At 61.2% G+C, this 17847-nt stretch overlaps 2 long non-coding RNA genes and 1 other non-coding gene across 3 annotated transcripts; 1 reads left to right on the top strand and 2 right to left on the bottom strand.

Annotated features, from left to right (window-relative positions):
* The first annotated feature begins 1587 nt into the window (after positions 1-1587).
* On the top strand, positions 1588-3791 carry LOC125320998. The gene is made up of 7 exons (XR_007201377.1): positions 1588-1626; positions 2304-2342; positions 2461-2487; positions 2800-2835; positions 2950-2985; positions 3165-3230; positions 3652-3791. It is a non-coding gene; the product is annotated as an uncharacterized LOC125320998 (long non-coding RNA).
* A 1114-nt stretch (positions 3792-4905) lies between these two features.
* LOC125321003 lies at positions 4906-5812 on the bottom strand. Its single transcript, XR_007201384.1, has 2 exons — positions 5663-5812; positions 4906-5534 (listed from the first exon to the last, which is right to left on the bottom strand). It is a non-coding gene; the product is annotated as an uncharacterized LOC125321003 (long non-coding RNA).
* A 9111-nt stretch (positions 5813-14923) lies between these two features.
* On the bottom strand, positions 14924-15007 carry LOC125321041. The gene has a single exon (XR_007201415.1). It is a non-coding gene; the product is annotated as a small nucleolar RNA SNORD45 (small nucleolar RNA).
* Positions 15008-17847: the final 2840 nt, after the last annotated feature.

Raw genomic sequence — 17847 nt, 5'->3', positions numbered from 1 at the left:
TCAGGGAGAGGAAGGGGCACAGTCCAGGACGGATCAGCTGCACCTCAGACCCCCCTGGTCACTTCTCGAACCCATCTCTCTGTCAGACACCAAACCAGGAACATATCCATGTGCCAACAGGCTGCTGATCTGGAAACAGGAGCACATCTGTGCAGAGCCCATGAAACCATGGCTGGGGTCATCTGGAACAGCACCTTTGGTGTCCAGGGGCTGGAAATGTCCCGGGGCCTCTCCAGGGTCAACGCTCCTCAATTCCCCAACAAAGGAGGCACAAAGCACAAACAGGCAAAAGGAAAATCTTCCAGGTCACTGCTGGCTCCTTGGGAAAATCCAACGCAAACAGTCAGGGCAGGTGCCTGAAGTGTTTTCCCAGGTGCCTCACAACAGGTCCCTTCTGTGTGGTCAGTGTCCCGTGAGGAGGGAACATCTCCTGCAAATGTCACGGGTGTCAGTGGAGAATGGAGGCCCTGGCAGCTCCCGGGAGCCCCGGGGAGGGACTGTCCCTGCTCTGTGTCCTCGGGGGTGACCCTGACAGGGGCCTCTGAGCAGGGACAGGAGCGAGGGACCCTCGGCTGGGAAGGTCAGCCCCAGCTCAGGGCCGGCGCTGGGCCGAGGGCAGGACAGGGCCATCCCTGGTGCCAGGGCGCTGCGGGAGCTGTGTCCCAGTGCCAGCCCAGTCTGGAGCCAGAGCCCTGCTGGGGGCAGAGCCCCTGGGACCCCCGTGTGGGACAGCTCAGCAGAGCGGGATGGGGGGATCCAGCAGGACACGGTGGCCCTGGGTGGGACGGGGGGGCCAGGCAGGGGATCTTCCCCTGGGGGCCTGGAGCAGTTTGGGGCTGCAGTGCCGGGAACGGGCTGGAGCCGGGCACTGCGGCCACCCCAGCACTGCCCCAAGCCCAGCCCTGGTGTCCCAGTGCCACCATTCCCCAGCGCTCCCCAGAGCCTCCAGAGACTGCAGATCCCAGCCACCGGGCTGTTCCCATTGCCTGTGACCCCGCTGTCCTCCCACCTCCCCCTTTGCCCTGATCCCGGGCTCCTGGTGCCCCAGGCAGAGGGGTCAGTCCAGCCCCCCGTTCAGCCAAGGGGCTGGAGTGGGAACAGGGACAATTCTGCTCTGCCACGTGCCGGGTCTGGGGCTGGGCTCAGCTCTGGGCTGTCCCACAGGGAAAGCTCTGGGAGGGAAGGGGCAGCGGGGGTTCTGGCTGTGGGGGCTGCAGGAGGATGGATGGTGTTGGAGTGGGGGTTGTCCCCACAGGGTCCCCAGCTGCCTTTGGCTCCCAGCCCGCCCGCCTTGGCCCCTGCAGGTGCCTGGGCCCTTCCCGGGGCAGCTGCCCCGTGCAGGAAGCTGGAGGGATGCCGGGCAAGGGGGCTGGATGCGTGCCACAGGTGGGATGGACTCTGTGCCAGGGCCGGGCTTGTGGCCAGGGCTGGGGGCTGTGCCAAGCCGGGCTTTGGCCTGGGGGCTGTCGGGGAGGGCGCAGGGAGGAGTCCCGGCAGGGATAAAGGTGCTCCTGGCCCGGTGCAGCCTCAGCCAGCGCTGGCCAGTGCGAGAGGAAGATGAAGGTGGCTGTGCTCAGCGTGGCCCTGCTCCTCTCCATCCTGCTGTGCCTCCCGGCACAGACCGAGGTGAGGCTCCAAGGCCACGGGGTGGGCTCGGGGCTGGGGGCTCTTCCCAATCCAGGGGCTCCGCCGGGCTCCCCGGCCCCGGGCGGTGCCGCTTTCTCCTTCCCACGATTCCCTCTGTCCTTCCCCTTCCCGCAAGTAAACTCCTGGTGCCAGAGCCCGGCTTCCCCACGGGATGGTCGGACTCGGCTCCTCCCTGGGACGGCCCCACTGCTTTCCCGGCCGGCTCCCCCCAAATCCCGTTCCGTGTCCCCCATCCCATCCCATCCCATCCTCTCGGTCCCCTCGGGCATCTCCCCAGCATCTCCTCTGTTTCCCGCCCAAGGACAAAGGCCAACCCCAAACTAGGCTGAAGTGGGACCAAGAGGTCCAAACTCATTAAAGCACAGAATAGGCTGAACTTGGCCAAACTGGGCTGGACTGGTCCAGTCCCAAGCCAGGCTGAACTGGCACCAACTGGGAAATTCTTCCCCACCCCACCCCGGATGATTCCCAGGGTCTTCTATCCAGTGTTTCCCCTCAGTCCACTGCCTTTCACCCTGCAGTGTGTCCCCAAATCCCCTGGCAACCCCTGCTCAGAGCAGGGGACAGCCATGCACCGGGGGGGGCTGGGGACACCTGTGTCCCTCCCCAGCCCCACAAGGGCCAATCCTGACCAACGTTTTGCTCTCCTTCCCCAGGCCACCTTTGATGGCAGTGGTGGAACTCTATGTGCCGGGGTAAGTGCTGGAGCTGGGTGCACCAGTGTGGGAACTGGGGGGCAGTTTGGTCACCCCCAGCCTTTACTAGGACTGGGGACAACCCAGTGACCGGTGACATCTCATGGTCTCTCCACAGGAAGCTGGTGGCTTTAGCAATGGAAAGGTGGGTACCCTGAGTTCTTCTGCTGGGCCCAGGCCCTCCCCCCTCATGGCCATGGGCATCCCAGTGCACCCCAGTGCATGCCAGTACACCACAGAGCTTCCCAAGGCTGCACCTTCCCCAGGGTGCCCATTGCATTCCCACCCTTCTCAGTGCACCCCAGTCAACCCCAAAGAGCATCATGCCCAGCCCATTTCCTCTCCTCTTTCCCTCCAGTGCTCTTTCCCTTTCTCTTTGTCCATGACAGTGGTGACCTGTGACCCCCCGAGCCCCACAAGGGCCAATCCAGACGAAACCTTTGCTCTGCTTCTGCAGATAAGCGTAGTAGGAGGCCAAGGTGGATGCATTGAGGTAAGTCCTGGAACTGGGGCACCAGTGTGGGAACTGGGGGCCAGTTGGGTCCCCCCATGCCTTGCTGGGACCAGGGACACTCCAGTGACCAGTGACATCTCCTCATCTCTACAGGTAAAGAAAGGCACCCAGCGAGTGAAGCGGTCTGAGGTGGGTACCCAGAGTTCTGCTGGGCCCAGAGCCTCCCCTGTCATGGTCATGACCCTCCAGGGCATCCCAGTGCACGCCAGTACACCCCACTGTGCCTCAGTACACCCCGGCATGCGCCAGTATCTCCCAACATGCCCCAGTATCCTCCGGTGCTGCTCTAACCCCGTCTTTCTCCCCAGCCCCCCGTGGCTGAGCAGGTGGAGCTTCTGCGGGAGTGATGCCCGGCTGCCCCTCTGGATGCCCTGGTGAGAAGTCTCGGGGGGTCTCCAGCCCCACAAAAGATCCTCGGGGGCCAGGGCGGATCCCTGAGCCCTCTGGGGTGGGCAGAGCTTGAGGATGGCAGAGGGGCGTGGCAGGGGCTGTCCCTGATCCGTGTCCCTGGGTTAGGTGGACAGAGCTGTCCCCAAGGCTTCCTTGCACTGGGGGGCTCTGGGGACACCCAGTGTCCCTGTGGGAGCAGGGAGGGCTCTGGGAGGTTTTGGGGAATTCCAGGGTGAGGGGCTCTGGGAGCCACAAGGATCTCAGGAGCCAAGTCCTGTCCCAGGTATATCCGGGGCTCCAAATCCCTTCTCCTGCCGCAGGTCCCTGCAGAGAGAGGGGTGGGGACAAGGCCCCTCTTGTGTCCCAGTGGACACTGGGGGTCATGATTTGGGCTCTGTCTTTCAGGACTGGAACTGGTGGTGACACTCGCGTCCTGTCCCCCTCCAGCAGCATGAGGAGATGATCATCCCTGGATAACCCCCCTGATCCCCTGGGAGCCCTGGGAATTTCCCTGGAGTAATCAATAAACCCCTACAGCAAAGCAACTCTGTGTGTCCCTGTGTGTGTTCCTGTATCCCTGTACGTGCTCCCGTATCCATGTGTGTGTTCCCGTGTCCCTGTGTGTGTTCCCGTGTCCCTGTGTGTTCCCGTGTCCATGTGTGTGTTCCCGTGTCCCTGTGTGTGTTCCCGTGTCCCTGTGTGTTCCCGTGTTCATGTGCGTGTTCCCGTGTCCCTGTGTGTGTTCCTGTGCCCATGTGTGTGTTCCCGTGTTCATGTGCGTGTTCCCGTGTTCATGTGCGTGTTCCCGTGTCCCTGTGTGTGTTCCTGTGTCCCTGTGTGTTCCCGTGTCCCTGTGTGTGTTCCCGTGTCCCTGTGTGTGTTCCCGTGTTCATGTGCGTGTTCCCGTGTCCCTGTGTCCCTGTGTGTTCCCGTGTCCATGTGTGTGTTCCCGTGTCCCTGCGTGTTCCCGTGTCCATGTGTGTGTTCCCGTGTCCCTATGTGTGTGTTCCCGTGTCCCTATGTGTGTGTTCCCGTGTCCCTATGCGTGTTCCTGTGTCCATGTGCGTGTTCCCGTATCCATGTGCATGTTCCCGTGTCCCTATGTGTGTGTTCCCGTGTCCCTATGCGTGTTCCCGTGTCCATGTGCGTGTTCCCGTGTCCCTGTGTGTGTTCCCGTGTCCCTCTCTCAACCTGGGAGTCTCCGGTCCCTCCCCTGCCATGAACAGAGTGACTCCGGGGGCTCCCAGGGGTCTCTGCACAGGAGATCCCCTTGCCCCCGCCATGTGCCCTGGGCAGAGCAGGGTGGGACACCCCGGAATGTCCCCCTGGAGCTGGGAGGGACAAGGGGCAGCCAGGGCAGCCTCTGGAGCCCCCAAGGTTTGGGGCACAGCAGGAAACAGGTTCTGCCCAGGGCTCTGGGAGCCCAATCCCCAGGAAGCACAGGTTGGGGTCAGGGCAGGAGTGGATCACGGACAGGGGCCTGGAGCCCTGGGTCCTCTGGTCCGTCTGGGAGCGACAGCGCTCCCCTGCCCAAGGGTCAGCACTCCTGGGCACATGGCTTTGGGAATGAGGGGGTTAAGGCCACTTAAAGGATCCCCGGCTGTTCAGATCCCATTATTGAGGTGCCTCTGCCCAAATTTAGGGGCAAATGGGCCCATGTGCCAAAGTCAATAGTATGGAATTTACCGAAAAATAAAATGTGAGGGAGAGAAAGGAGGAAGGGTGGGCAGAGAGGGAGAAGGGAGGGAGAGAGATCAGTCACAAGGTCAGCACCACCCGTGGATCCAGAGGCATTGTTGGTCCTTCTTCCCCCGGCGCTTCTCGGTACTGGGGGGTCCTGAGGTCATTCTGAACTTCTCCCTGTTTATCCATTTCGGCAAACTGAGGAATGAGTGCTCATGGGCTACACAGCTCTTTAATGCCATTGGTTAAACAATGGCCTCGGGTGCTAATTAGTCCCAGCTCAGGCTGTCTCTTCTCTTCAGCCGGAGGTTTCTGGGGCCGGTGGCCGGGAGTTGGTGGTCGCCACCTGCCCCTCTGGAATTCCCTTTGACCCAGCTGGAGATGATTCCAGCACGAGTGCTGGGTTGGCTTTCCTTGCCCACCACCAGGGATCCATTCTGCTCCCGCAGCTTTGTTTACCTCCACCGAGGTCTGGGATAACCCCCGGACAATTGTCCTACCTTGATCTTATCTTAGCTTCCCACCCCGGGGGCTGAACTTCCCGCCCAAGGTCCAGCTGTGGGCCGAGGCAGGGTTGCGGGGGGCTTCGGTGGTGGCAGCAGCGCCTGTGCCATAACTCAGGTGAGCTTTGTGTGGCCGCTGACGCGCACGAGCAGCTGCTTCTTTACGTGCTGTGCCACAGTGGGAATTTTTGTGGGGATGTATTTCCCAGGATGTGCCGACCAGATCTCACCTCTGCCAGGCCTGGAGTCAGCGCCTTCCTGTGCTCCGTCCTGCACTCGTCTCATGGCAAAGTCCTCCTGCGGTGACAGTGTTTGGGAGGGGCAGCTGCTGCTCCTTAATCCCGACACCAGTGGAGCCTCCCCAGCCCTCTGGGTGTCCCCAAGGCTTCCTCCCCCCAGGGGCCCCCTGGCGACCCCCCAGCCCCACTTCATGCAGGTCCCAGGGCACAACGTGGTCTTTGAGGGTCTGGACTGCGACATCTTTGAGGCTCCGGTGCCGACGGCGCTGTCGGTGCTGGTCCCCATCGAGATGTGCAATGCCCTCAACAAGTAGCGGGGGAGGCCTTCATCATCACCATCATCTTCATCACCACAGCCACCCACGCCATCACCCTCATCCCCCACATCATCAGCAGCATCATCACCCACACCTCCATCATCATCACCCAACACCATCAACACCATCACCACAACACCAACAGCACCATCATCACTGTCGTCTTCTTCATCATCACCTTCCTCTTCATCACCCACACCATTGACACCATCACCATGACACTACTCACACCATCATCATGGCCATCATCACCACCACGTACCTCATCTTCATCACTCATGCTGTCAGCCACACTATGGTGAACTCCATCACCAACACCATCATCACCACCGTCAGCTCCAACACAACCATCACCACTCAACACAATAAACACCATCACCGTGACACTGACAACACCATCATCATCACCACCACTGTCACCATCATCGTCATTACTATCATCCACACGCCACCATCACCTCCATTATCATCACCCATCATCATCTTCATCAACATTTCATCACTCAACACCATGATCACCACCACCACCACCATCTTCATCACCCAACTCCATCGTTATCATCACACGACTACCACCACCACCATCATCACCATCACCACCATCCCTTCCATGATGCCCCTGTGTTCCCTCAATGTGTCCCCCCATGTCCTCCCCCATGGTGACCCACCCCTCTCTCCCACCTTCCATCCCCTGTCCATGTCCCGCTGTGTGCCCCACCCCCATGGTGACCCCCAGATGTCCCTGATGTACCCCCCAGCCTCTTGGGAGAACCAATCCCCGGTCCAGATGTCTCCCACCACCATGTCCCCCTGTGTCCTGGTGGTGTCCCTCATCCCCCTGTTCCCCCCCAGGGTGACCGACCGCTTAATGTCCCTCCCAACCTGTCAGAGAACCAGATGCTGCCCTGGGTAAACATCCGGCTGATGGGCTCCATCCGTCCTCTGTTCCCACCGTGTCCCCCCATGTCCCTCCCCATGATGACCTCCCAATCGCTCCCCCCATGGTGATCCCCCAATGTCCCCATGTCCCCCACAGCCTGTCAGAGAACCAGTCACTGGCCTGGATGCCACGCTGGGTGAACATCTGGCTGATGGGCTCCATCTGCCTCTCCATGTCCCTGCCCTTCCTCGTCCTCTCCGTTGACCCCCTGCGTGTCAGAGGGAGACACAGGAGGGACACGGGGCAGGATGGCCACCAGGACGGTGGCTGTGGGGCTGGTGGCCATGGGGTTGGTGGTCATCAAGAGGGCGGTCATGGGGAGATTGATGGCCTTGGGGGGGCTGGTGGCCATCAATATTATGGTCATAGGGGTTGGTGGCCACCAAGATGGTGGCCATGGAGAGACGGTTGACGGCCTTCGGGGAGGTCATCATGGGGCTGGTGGGCATCAAGATGTGGGTCTGGTGGCCATGGGGAGTTGGTGGCTATAGGGATTGTGGCGGTGGCCATGGAGGGGCTGGTTACCATCAGAGTTGGTGGCTGTGGAGTTTGTGGCCATAAGGCTGGTGGCCATGGTGTCTGCTGGCCAGGGAAGGGGTGGGGGTTGGTGGCCACAGGGGTGCTGAACATGGGTCTAGTGGCCATGAGTGTGGAGTCTGTGGCCATGGATATTGGGGTGGTGGCCATTGGGTTTGGTGGCCATGGGGTTTGGGTTGCTGGCCAAGGGGTTCCACCCTTTGTCCCCCGATGTCCCCCCAGATGACGCTCAAGCTGACGCCGCTGTCGCTGATGCCACATTGGCTGATGGTGCTCAAGATCTCGTTCGCCATCATCCTCCTGGGCAAGACCCTCAAGTTCATCGCCAGGAACTACCTGGAAGGGGAGGGGAGGGGCAGGACGTGTCCCCATGTCCCCACAGCCCCATGTCCCACCATCCCCAATCCCCCCATTCCCATGGCCCTGTGTCCCACCCGAACCCTGCCTTCTGCTCATGGGTCACCTCCATGGTCACCTTTAGGGTCCATGGTCACCTCCATCTCCTCCCTGTCCTCTCTCACTCCCTTCCTGTGTCCCTTTGATCACCTCCAGCTGGTCTTGACCATCTCCCTGTCCCCACCACCATCTCCCTGTCCCCTCCTCATGTCCCACCACCATGTCCTGTTCACCTTGAACATCCCCATATCCCCCCTTCACGTCCTTCCCACGTCCCCACCACCCTCTGCACATGACACTGACCATCTCCACGTCCTCAGTTCCATCTTCCTGTCTCCTCCACCTCCTCCCTGTCCCCTCCACATGTGCCATCACCATGTCCTGGTCACCTCCACAATCTCCAGGTGTCCTTGACCCTGTCTCCTCCGTCCCTGCTCCCCTCATCATTTCCTGGTCCCCTCAACCATCTGATCCCTCATCCCACCACTGTCCCCATGTCCCCACCACCACCTCCAGGTGACATTGACCACCTCTGTGTCACCTCCATGACCTGCTGTCACCGTGACCATCTCCTGCTGGTTACCACCCCCATCCCCATGACCCCACCACCATCTCCATGTCCTCTCCATGTCCCCAGCTCCATGTCCGGGTCCCATCTTGTCCCTGTCGCCACTGTCATCTCCATGTCCCCTCTGCTGCCCCCTCCACCACAGCCTGGTCACCTCCATCTCCTCCCTGTCCCCCCCACCCCGTATCCCTTTGGTCCCCTCTCCCCCCCCATCTCCATCTTCTCTCCTCAGCCCAACCTTGTCCCGCCCCTCGGCCCCGGCCCCGCCCACAGGAACACCCCTGCCACTGTCACCTCCTGTCACCCCCATGTGTCAGGCACCCCCCGACGCCACCGTAACCCCCCCGCGTGACATCGATGGGGTGGGGGAGGGGCTGAATGGGGGGGCCAGGCTGTCACCCGGTGTCACCTGATGTGACCCCCCCCCCAGTGCCCTCCGGTCATGGGGCGCCTCTCCAAGTGTCCCCCAAAGCCCCCCCGTGCCCCCCGGCCTCGCTCAGTTATTGTCAATAAAGGGAATTTCCCCTCCCCCACCCCAAACCGCCTGGGGGATTTTTGGGGGGGGTGGGCGCCCCTGGGGCAGCCAATCACAGCCCGGAGGAGGTGTTGGGGCGAGGCGGGCCACGCCCCCCCAGGTAAGAACCCCCCCGACCCCCAAGACCGGCCTCAGTCGCCTCCAACTCTCGACAGGTCAGTGGAGCGCCCCTCCCCCACTTGGGGGTCTCGGAAAGGGAAGGGGGGAGGGGCGGGTGATGTGGCCCGTCCGGGCCGGACTTTGGACCCCCTGAGCTGGGGGGAAGGGGCACGAGGGGGGCAGGGGGGACCCACATTCGGGGGCAGGGGGACCCACATTTGATCTCCTTCCTGGGCTCCCAAATCCACCCCAGGACCCCAGTAACCCCCAAAATCCCCCCTGCACCCAAAACTCTTCTCCAAAACCCCCTTAGGACCCCAATATCCCCTCCAGGACCTTCCTAGGACCTCCCGGCTTCCCCCAGGACTCGCCCAAAATCCCCTTCCCAGGATCCAATAACCTCCCAAACGGCCCCAAGAACCCCTCCCCAGGACCCCCATATCTCCTCAAGGACCTTCCTGGGACCCTCAAAACCCCTGAAGATCCCCCCCAAAATCTTACTAAGGAGCCACAAGGACCCCTCCCAAAATTCCCCCAGGGACCCCAATATCCCCCACAGCCCCTCAAGACCGCCCCAGATTTCCCCTTCAGCACCTCAATAACCCCTAAATCCCTCCCGACCCAAGTATCTCCCTGAAAGTCCTCCCCGGAGCCGTCTCCCCTCAAGGACCCTCCTGGGACCCTCAAACACCCCAGCATCCCCTCAAAATTCCCCACAAGGATCCCCGCATCCCCCAACTCCCCCCCCCCCCCCCAGGACCAACCCAAATTTCCCCCTCAACACCCCAGTAACTCCCCAGATCCCCTCCAGACCCAAATATATCCCTGAACCCCCCCCCCCCCCCCCCCCCGCGGACCCCAGTATCCTCTCAGGGAGGCGCCTAGGACCCCAATAAGCCCCCCAAGACCCCTCCCCAGGGCCCCAAATCCCCCTCCGCAGGCCCCCAGTGACGCCCCTGTCGCTCTGCCCAGGCCCCCCGGAGCATGGCCCGCCCGCCCCCGCCCCGCTCCGCGCCCCCCGGCCGGGGCTGGGCCCCCCCGCCGCCCCCGCACCGCCTGCGCTCCCTGGCGCGCGCGTGGCTGGACGAGGACGCGCCCTGGCCGGACGCCGCCGTGGCGGCCGCGGGGGACGCCGCGACCCGCGCGCAGCTGCTCAGCAAGGGCGGGGGGGGCTCGGGGGGCGTCCTGGCGGGGGCCCCCTTCGCCGAGGCCGTTTTCGGGGTGTCGGGGTGCCGGGTCACCTGGCGGGTGCCCGAGGGGGCGGCGCTGCCCCCCGGGCGGGCGCTGGTGGCCGAGGTGGAGGGTCCGGCCGCGGGGGTGCTGGGCGGGGAGAGGGTCGCCCTCAATATTTTGGGGCGCTGCAGCGGGGTGGCCTCGATGGCCGCGAGGGCCGTGGGGGTGGCCCGGGCACAGGGCTGGGCGGGGGTCGTGGCGGGCACCCGGAAAACCACGCCCGGCTTCCGCTTGGCGGAGAAATACGCGCTGGGGGTGGGGGGCGCCGACCCCCACCGGGGAGGTCTGGGGGGACTCCTCCTGCTCAAGGACAATCACCGAGCGCTGGCGGCGGCAGCGGGGGGGCTCGAGCAGGTGGGGACGCCGAAATTGGGGGGGCGGTGGCGGGGGGGGGCCTTGAGTTGGGGGCTTCTGGGTGTGGGGGGACTCCAGAATTTGGGCGGTCATGGCGGCAGGACCCCTGGAGTGTGGGGTGCGAGGCGGGGGAACCCCGAGATTGGGGGGGCAGGGCCCCAGTTTGCGGGGGAGATGGGTGGGGGGGCACCCTTGAATTGGCGGGTTCTGGGCGGCAGGCGTGACAACCCGAAATTTGGGGGTCTTGGGGGGGGGAACACGAGGTTTGGAGGAAATGGGGGGTTTTGGTGGAGGGGGCTCGATTTTGGGGGGAGTGATGGCTTGGGGTAGCCCGAATTTCAAGGGTGAATGGGGAAGCACCAATACTTGAAGGGGCTACCAATTTTGGGACAGACCCTTGGATTGGGGTATTCTGGGGGTGGGCTGATGTGGGAGGACCCAGTCTGGGATGCATGGGGGGGGTCCCTGTTTGGGAGGGAAGTTGGGGGGTAACCCCTGAATGGGGGTGGGCCCTATGTTGGAGAACCCTAAATTTGGGTGTTTGTAGGTGGGGCAACCCCAGCTTTGGGGTCGGGGGACGCCCTTGAATTGGGGGGATCTGGGGAGAGGACCCCAATTTGAGGGATCAGTGTGGGGGGGCGATGGGGGGGACCCCAATTTTAAGTCAATTTGTGCCCCTCCCCCCCCCCCCCCCATTTTACCCCACCCCGTATTGGGTCTGAGGGATTGGGCGTCGCTCTGGGGTTCCCCCTGACCCCCTCTTCCCCAGATGATCTGGGGGGTGCGCCGGGCCGGGGGCTTCACCCGCCGCTTGGGGGTCGAGTGTTCGAGCGCGGCTGAGGCGCTGACGGCTGCGGGGGCGGGGGCTGACATCGTCCTGCTGGACAACCTGGCCCCGCAGGTGAGCCCCAAAATCGGGGGGGGGGGGGGGGGGAGGGGGGTGGGCAACAATGGGGAGACCCCAGATGTGGGGCTGGACCCCAAAAATGGGAGGTTGGATTTTCAAAATGGGGATAAACCCCAAAAATGGGGCACAGATCTCCCAAAAAAGGTGGGTAATGCCATAGATTTGACCTCTGCCCCTACCAAGTGAGCTCCCAAAATCTGGGAGGGGCCCCTAAGAATGGGAGGACCCCCCAGGTGTGAGGCTGGACTAGTAAAATGGGAATCTGCTGTAAATGTGGGACAGCCCCAAAGATAAGTGCCAGAATGCCAGTTTTGGGGGGTCAAAGGGTTGGGTAATCCCAATTTGGGGGGGGGGGGGGGGGGGGGGGTTGGGTGGAGGGACCCTTGACTTGAGGCGTTTAGGTGGGGGGACTGCAATTTTCCAGAGTTCTGGGTTGGGGAGACCCCAATTTGGGTGGTCAGTGGGTTGGAGAGCCCAAATTTGGGGTTGTTCTGGAGGTCAGTGGGTGGCTGGGGCGCCCGACTGCGCAGATGTTGGGTGGCAAACCCCCAGTTTTGTGGGGTTTCTGGTTTAAGGGGGATAACCCTCGATTTGGAGAGTTTGGGGGTGGACCCCCCAATTTTGGAGGTCAAGGGGTGGAGTAATCCCTGAATTGGTAGTTTCTTATGGGGGGGACCCAAATCAGGCAGATTTGGGCAGAGAAATCCCAATTTGGTGGGGGATTCTCCCCTGCACCCCCTGCAGTTTTGGGGAGGGGGTGCTCCCTGCTAACAGGGTGTTCTCCCCAGGAGCTGCACGCGGCGGCGGCGCAGGTCAAGGCCGCTCATCCCGGGGTGACCGTGGAGGCCAGCGGGGGGATCGTTTTGGGGACCCTCCCCCAGTTCTTGGGGCCCCACATCGACGTGGTGTCCATGGGGTGTCTGACCCACAGCGCCCCAGCTCTGGACTTCGCACTGAGGGTGCTGGAACCCTAAAATCCATCCCAGGACCCCCAGAACCCACCCTGGAACCCCCAAATATGTCCTGGGCATCCTCAAAATCCACCCTTGGAAGCCTCAAACCCCAGGCTGGGAGTCCCCAGCCACAGCCCCGGTGAGGAGGACTGGGAACCCCAGCGCTGGGTCCTCCCAGTCACCAGGAGGCCCCAGTGCCTGAGAGACCCCACTCCCAGCGGCCCACCCCCATCCTGGGAACCCCAAATCTGCATCCTGGGGCCCCCAAGGTTCTCCCAGCACATCCCCCACTTGGGAGGGACCCCCCAAGCCCCTGCCGACCCCCAATCTGGCAGTGGGTCCCTGCAGCCGCCAGGTGGCGCCACCCCCTCAGATGCCAAACCCCCCCTGAAGACGCCAAAGCTCGAGCTGGGCTCCCTCCAACCCCCTCCCCCACCGAAGGGAGATCCCAAACCCACCCTGGGGTGCCCCACACCCCTTTTCTCTCTGTGCCCTCAAATAAAGCCCTCCCCTACACATCCCCCCAGTTTTATCGGGGTGTCACCCCCCCAAAATCCACCATCGAGCGCAAAACCAGCCGCTTTATAACCAACAAAACGGGGGGTTGTGATCACCGACCCATTGACCCCCCTACTCCAAACCAGCGCCAGTTCTGCTGGTGGGGACCAGGATCGGCCTTTTGCAGACACCCCCAGCTCCTCCCTGAGAACCTGGAATGAAAAACAGAAATCCCTCAGTTTAGGGTGGAAACTGGTGCCTGGGGAATGAGCTCTCAAGACAAGAGGTTGACGGTCCCAACCCCCAGTCTGAGGATCCCAACCTTCAGTTTGAGAGGCCAAAACCCCAGGTGGGGGGGGGGGCAAGATCTCAGTTTGAGGATCCCAAACCCTGGGATGTCACGAGAGTGTCCAGGACAGGGCAGGGGACATAACTGGGTTTCCCAGCCCATCCCTGGGAAAGGCAGAGCTGAAATTCCAGTGCCACATGCTGAAAGCCAAAGAGGAGCAGCTGGCAAGGGACAGAGAGGGGCTGGAGGAGGAGCCATGTGGCTCATGTGGTAACAAGAGAAGGTGATTCCAAGGGCAGTGAAGCACCTGTACTGCAATTCCCAGCTGTGCAAGGCATGGAGCAGAGCTGGAGCTCCACATCCCTTCCAGATCCTACTCCTGTCCCAGGAGGGAGACAAGGGAAGCCCAAAGGAGCAGCACTGGCCCTGACTCCTCTCCCCAGCTGCTATTCCCCAGTGCTGATCCCATGGGATGGCCACTGTGACATCCCATGCAGCAGGATCCATAGAAGAGCAGCTCTGCCTGCTTCCTTCACCCTCCGCACCTGATGCGCTGGTGCCAGGGCCCAGCTTCCCTATGGAATGTCCAACCTGTTTCCTCCCTGGAAGGGTTCTACTGGTCTCTTGGTACCATCACCCCTTTCCCAAGACCCCTCCCAGCTTTCTGGGCACAGCCACACAAGCTCCTGTTCCCCATTTCTCACCGGGGGCACTTTCCCCAAGGACCCTCTGCTTCCCTCGCATCCCCAGCACAAGCCAGGGCACCCCAGAGCCCCTCAGAGTGTAGGTGGATCCCAAGGCACCCCAGGGTGTGGGTGGAGTGCACATGAAGCACAAACACCCAAAATCAAGCGGGGCTGACTGCAAAGGAAAGCTTTCCAGGGGTGCAGGGTAGATCCAAGAGCTCCCAGGATCAGTGGGATGTGAGCCATCCCACAGCTTGTCCCTGGAGCAAGAGCTGTTCCCAGTTCTGCCCCAGGGACTCAGCTGGCAGCTCCCCAGGAGTGGGTGCCACCCCGTGCTGTGCATGCCCAGCTCCCCAGGAAGTTGTGGACAAGGTTTATGGGGAAGCCCCTTCCATTGGGTCAGGGAGTGCAGGAGGGATGCCCCGGTTTTCCAAATGCCTGATGGGAGGCTGGGAGCAGCTGGATCCAACCCCAGCCCCAGACAGGATCAGGTGGTGTGTCCGGATCACACCTCTGGGCTGGCCGGAACGTCCCGGGCTCAAGCGGAGACCTGCGAGAAGCACACAACATTCCAGGTTTAGGGCCAGCCTGGCCAGAGGTGCCAGTTCCCTCCTGCGCACTCCCACCCGGAGCTGCAGCAGCCCAGCTGCGCAGGCGGAACGTGCACAGCTCAGCCGGCACACGGGGGCTCAGGGACGCCCCCAGTCAACGCTCCCACGCGCACCTGGCCACCAACTGCCAAACCACGGCTTTCGGGCGAGGTGAGAGCCCCTCGTGGACACAAAACGCACGACTCGGCCCACAACTGCACCTGCCCCACGCGGCGATGGGGCAGATCCCAACCCGGGCCCCCCTCTCCTCAAGCTGGGTCCAGGTCTGGCACGGGGACTCGATCCCACAATGGGAAAAAGCTCCACTGCCGGAGGGATCGGGAGCTTCCCGGGCCTCAGAGTAATTCTAGAGCTAAAGCGGTGAGAGACATCAGCTCCGCTCAGATAATACATGCCAGCGCTCATCCCGGGCCCGGGAAGTGCCTCCTCCGGCCCGGCCCGGCCCGGCCCGGCCCGGCCCTCCCAGCCGAGCGCCGCTGTTCGCAGCGCGGGCCGCTCCCTCCGGCCGCAGCCGTGCCCCGGCAGCGCAGCCCTTGGCACGGCGCTGGAGCCAGCGCCGCCGGCCGCAGCCAAAACGCCCCCGCCGCCGCCCCGGCACGGCCCTTCCCGCGGCCCCGGCTCGGCGGCGCCGGCAGCGGCCTCACGATCCTCCCGCCGCCGCCTCCCCGGCCCGGCCGCTCCGCTCTGGGCCGCGCCGTTCCGGCGGCGCCGCGCTCGGGGCAGCGGCTGCGGCACCGCGCCCTTGGAGCGGCCCCTTCCACAGCCCCGGCACCGGCACCCGCGGGGGCTCTGCCCGGGGGGCTCCGTGCCCGGGGGGCTCCGTGCCCGGGGGGCTCCGTGCCCGCGGGCCCCGCCGCTCCCCGCCCACGGCCCCTGCCAGCAACGAGACGCCCCGCGACCCCTCCCGGCCTCCCCACCTGCCCCCGGGCCCGTCCCGCACCACGCGGCCGCTCCCGCCGCCGCTTCCGCTGCAAGGGACACCCGCCCGCGGCGGGCCGGGAGGAGCTGCCGCCGCGATCCTCTTCCATGTGCCCCCACTGGCCTGCATTCCCATCTCAACCACCTCCATCTGCTCCCATCCACCTCTGGTCATCCATCCCCATCCCATCGGCCTCGTTCCCCCTTTATCGCCCTCCATGCCCATACCATCCCCCTTCATCCGCCTCCATCCCCATCTCAACCGCCTCTATCCCCATCCACCTCCATTCCCATCGCAACCTTCTCCACCCTAGCCAGCTCGTTTCACGCTGCCTCCATCCCCATCCCAATTGCTTTCCTCCTGATAGGAGAAATGGGTGCTAATGTCCTTAGGAAAGACTCGGTGTGGAAGAATGGGTGCAGGGTTCTTCACTACTTTTTGCACGTAGGTAAAACCTTATACAATGAAGGCTTTGTTGCCTTTGTGAAATCATGGATCATGCCTGTTACTTCCGCTAAATAGAAAACGACTCTAGGAAGGAGACACAGCTGAATTAAGGGTAGAAAAACATGTGCCAATTTGGACAAATTTGGAGGAAAATATCTTTTGATAGAAGGCAGGCTACAACCATCCCTCCCCCACCAGGTTCAGGAAAAAAAATTTTTTTCCTCCAGGGAAAGTGAAAGAGATAAAAAACTATTTAACCAACACACAGGAAAAGGACAATAATGCTAAATAATAAAACCTCTCACTGTGGAGAGAAACCTCGGAATATTTCAGAGTCCTTCTGTAGGTGTGGTCTCTTTCCTCCTCCTAGGAGCTGGCTCGGTGTGGGCTCACCTCCGGGGCCTCGGTGGAAAATTCTCCGATGTGTTCTGATGTTGAAACAGTCCAGAAGAGAAGGGAAAAACTGAAATCCCAGGAAAACAAAGTTCAACTCTCTGTCTCCCTCTGGAGAAAAGGAGACGAAAGCTGGCTGAAAAGCAAGAAGGGCGCTTCCTCTGCTCTTGTTACCACAACAGGAGAACATAGAGGAGTGCGTATCTGTGTTCTTGAACAACTGTTTTGAAAAGTTCATTCGGTTTTTTCTCTTCCCTCTCTCGGGCTCAGTTTAAAGGCACAGAACGGCACAGAATTAATTTCTGGGCATAGAGCAGCGATACGGTGAAGAAGGAGCAGTCAATAACTAACTCATGTAAGCACAAGCTAACTATTAGGAGACAGCAAATGTTAGTTCAGACAGAAGATGTTAATTACAAAGCCTGAGAAGGCGAATTCACCCTAATCTTGTCAAGATAGAGGGGACAAGGATCATCTCAGAGACTGCTGAATCATTCCTCAAAGGACTACGCATGCCCAGGGAGAAAGGTGAAAAGTTCATGAGAGGATGACTACTGGCCTTCATCAGAAAAGACCCCCGAGGAAGAGGAGAGGTCTTCCTCAGCGTGACCACCAGGACACACAGCGCATGTGTGGCCCATATGCTAATGACTGCCGATAAATAATTTGTATAACCACACCTGTCCCAAAGAATGTGATGAATATTCATAATTTAGCCCATAATACTGTGTTGTAGAGAGCACCGGGTGTGTGTGTTTGGAGGAGCGATCCCCACACACCCGGCGCGCTGAATAAAGCAAATACCCACTTCTCTGACTCTGTCTCTCAAGTGTCTCCTAGCCCGGTTGTGGCATGATTCAATGGGATACACATCATAAAGTCATCCCAGGACATTGACCATCACGTGTTCACATCGTGGTGTATGGTGGTTGGTTGAATTATGTTTGTTGAGCTTTAAAACTATGTAAACTGATAACTGGCTAACTGCTTAAAAACACCAGGTTTTTGCAATAAAGTGGCTCTCCTTTGCACCTGCCTGGGGACTCTGCATCACTTCTTATCACAACAGCTACTGTCTTAGAAACGAGCATTAATGTCTTTGAAATGGGTCTTAATATCCCTATGAACATCCACTTGCTTAAGTTTGTTACAGCACTCAGGTGGTTTGACAGTTTGAGCTCCTGAACTTTAGGGTAATAGGACAAATGGGTCTGCACAAAGTCTCTTGCAGATGGTCTGAACTTCAGGGGAAAACGGCGGCACATGTTCAAGGGGGGATATGGGGTCAGTGGTTTGGGAAGGCTGTGCCTTCCTGGTACCTCAGCTGATGGGGAAAGGAAGAGAGTAACATGCGGCCGGGAGTTTAGGATAAAAGGAGGCTGCGTCCTCCAAAACCTCGAGAGAAACCCCACAGGCGTGTGCCCCAGTGGACTCTCTCCCTTTATTCGAGCAAAGTTGCAGGACTCCTCTGTCTCCTTTGTGGACACTGGCTTT

This window comes from Corvus hawaiiensis, unplaced genomic scaffold, assembly GCF_020740725.1.
Source record: "Corvus hawaiiensis isolate bCorHaw1 unplaced genomic scaffold, bCorHaw1.pri.cur scaffold_32_ctg1, whole genome shotgun sequence".
NCBI classification, from domain to species: Eukaryota; Metazoa; Chordata; class Aves; order Passeriformes; family Corvidae; genus Corvus; species Corvus hawaiiensis.
Note: the sequence above shows the minus strand (reverse complement) of the source record. Positions and strands in the feature narration are given on the sequence as shown.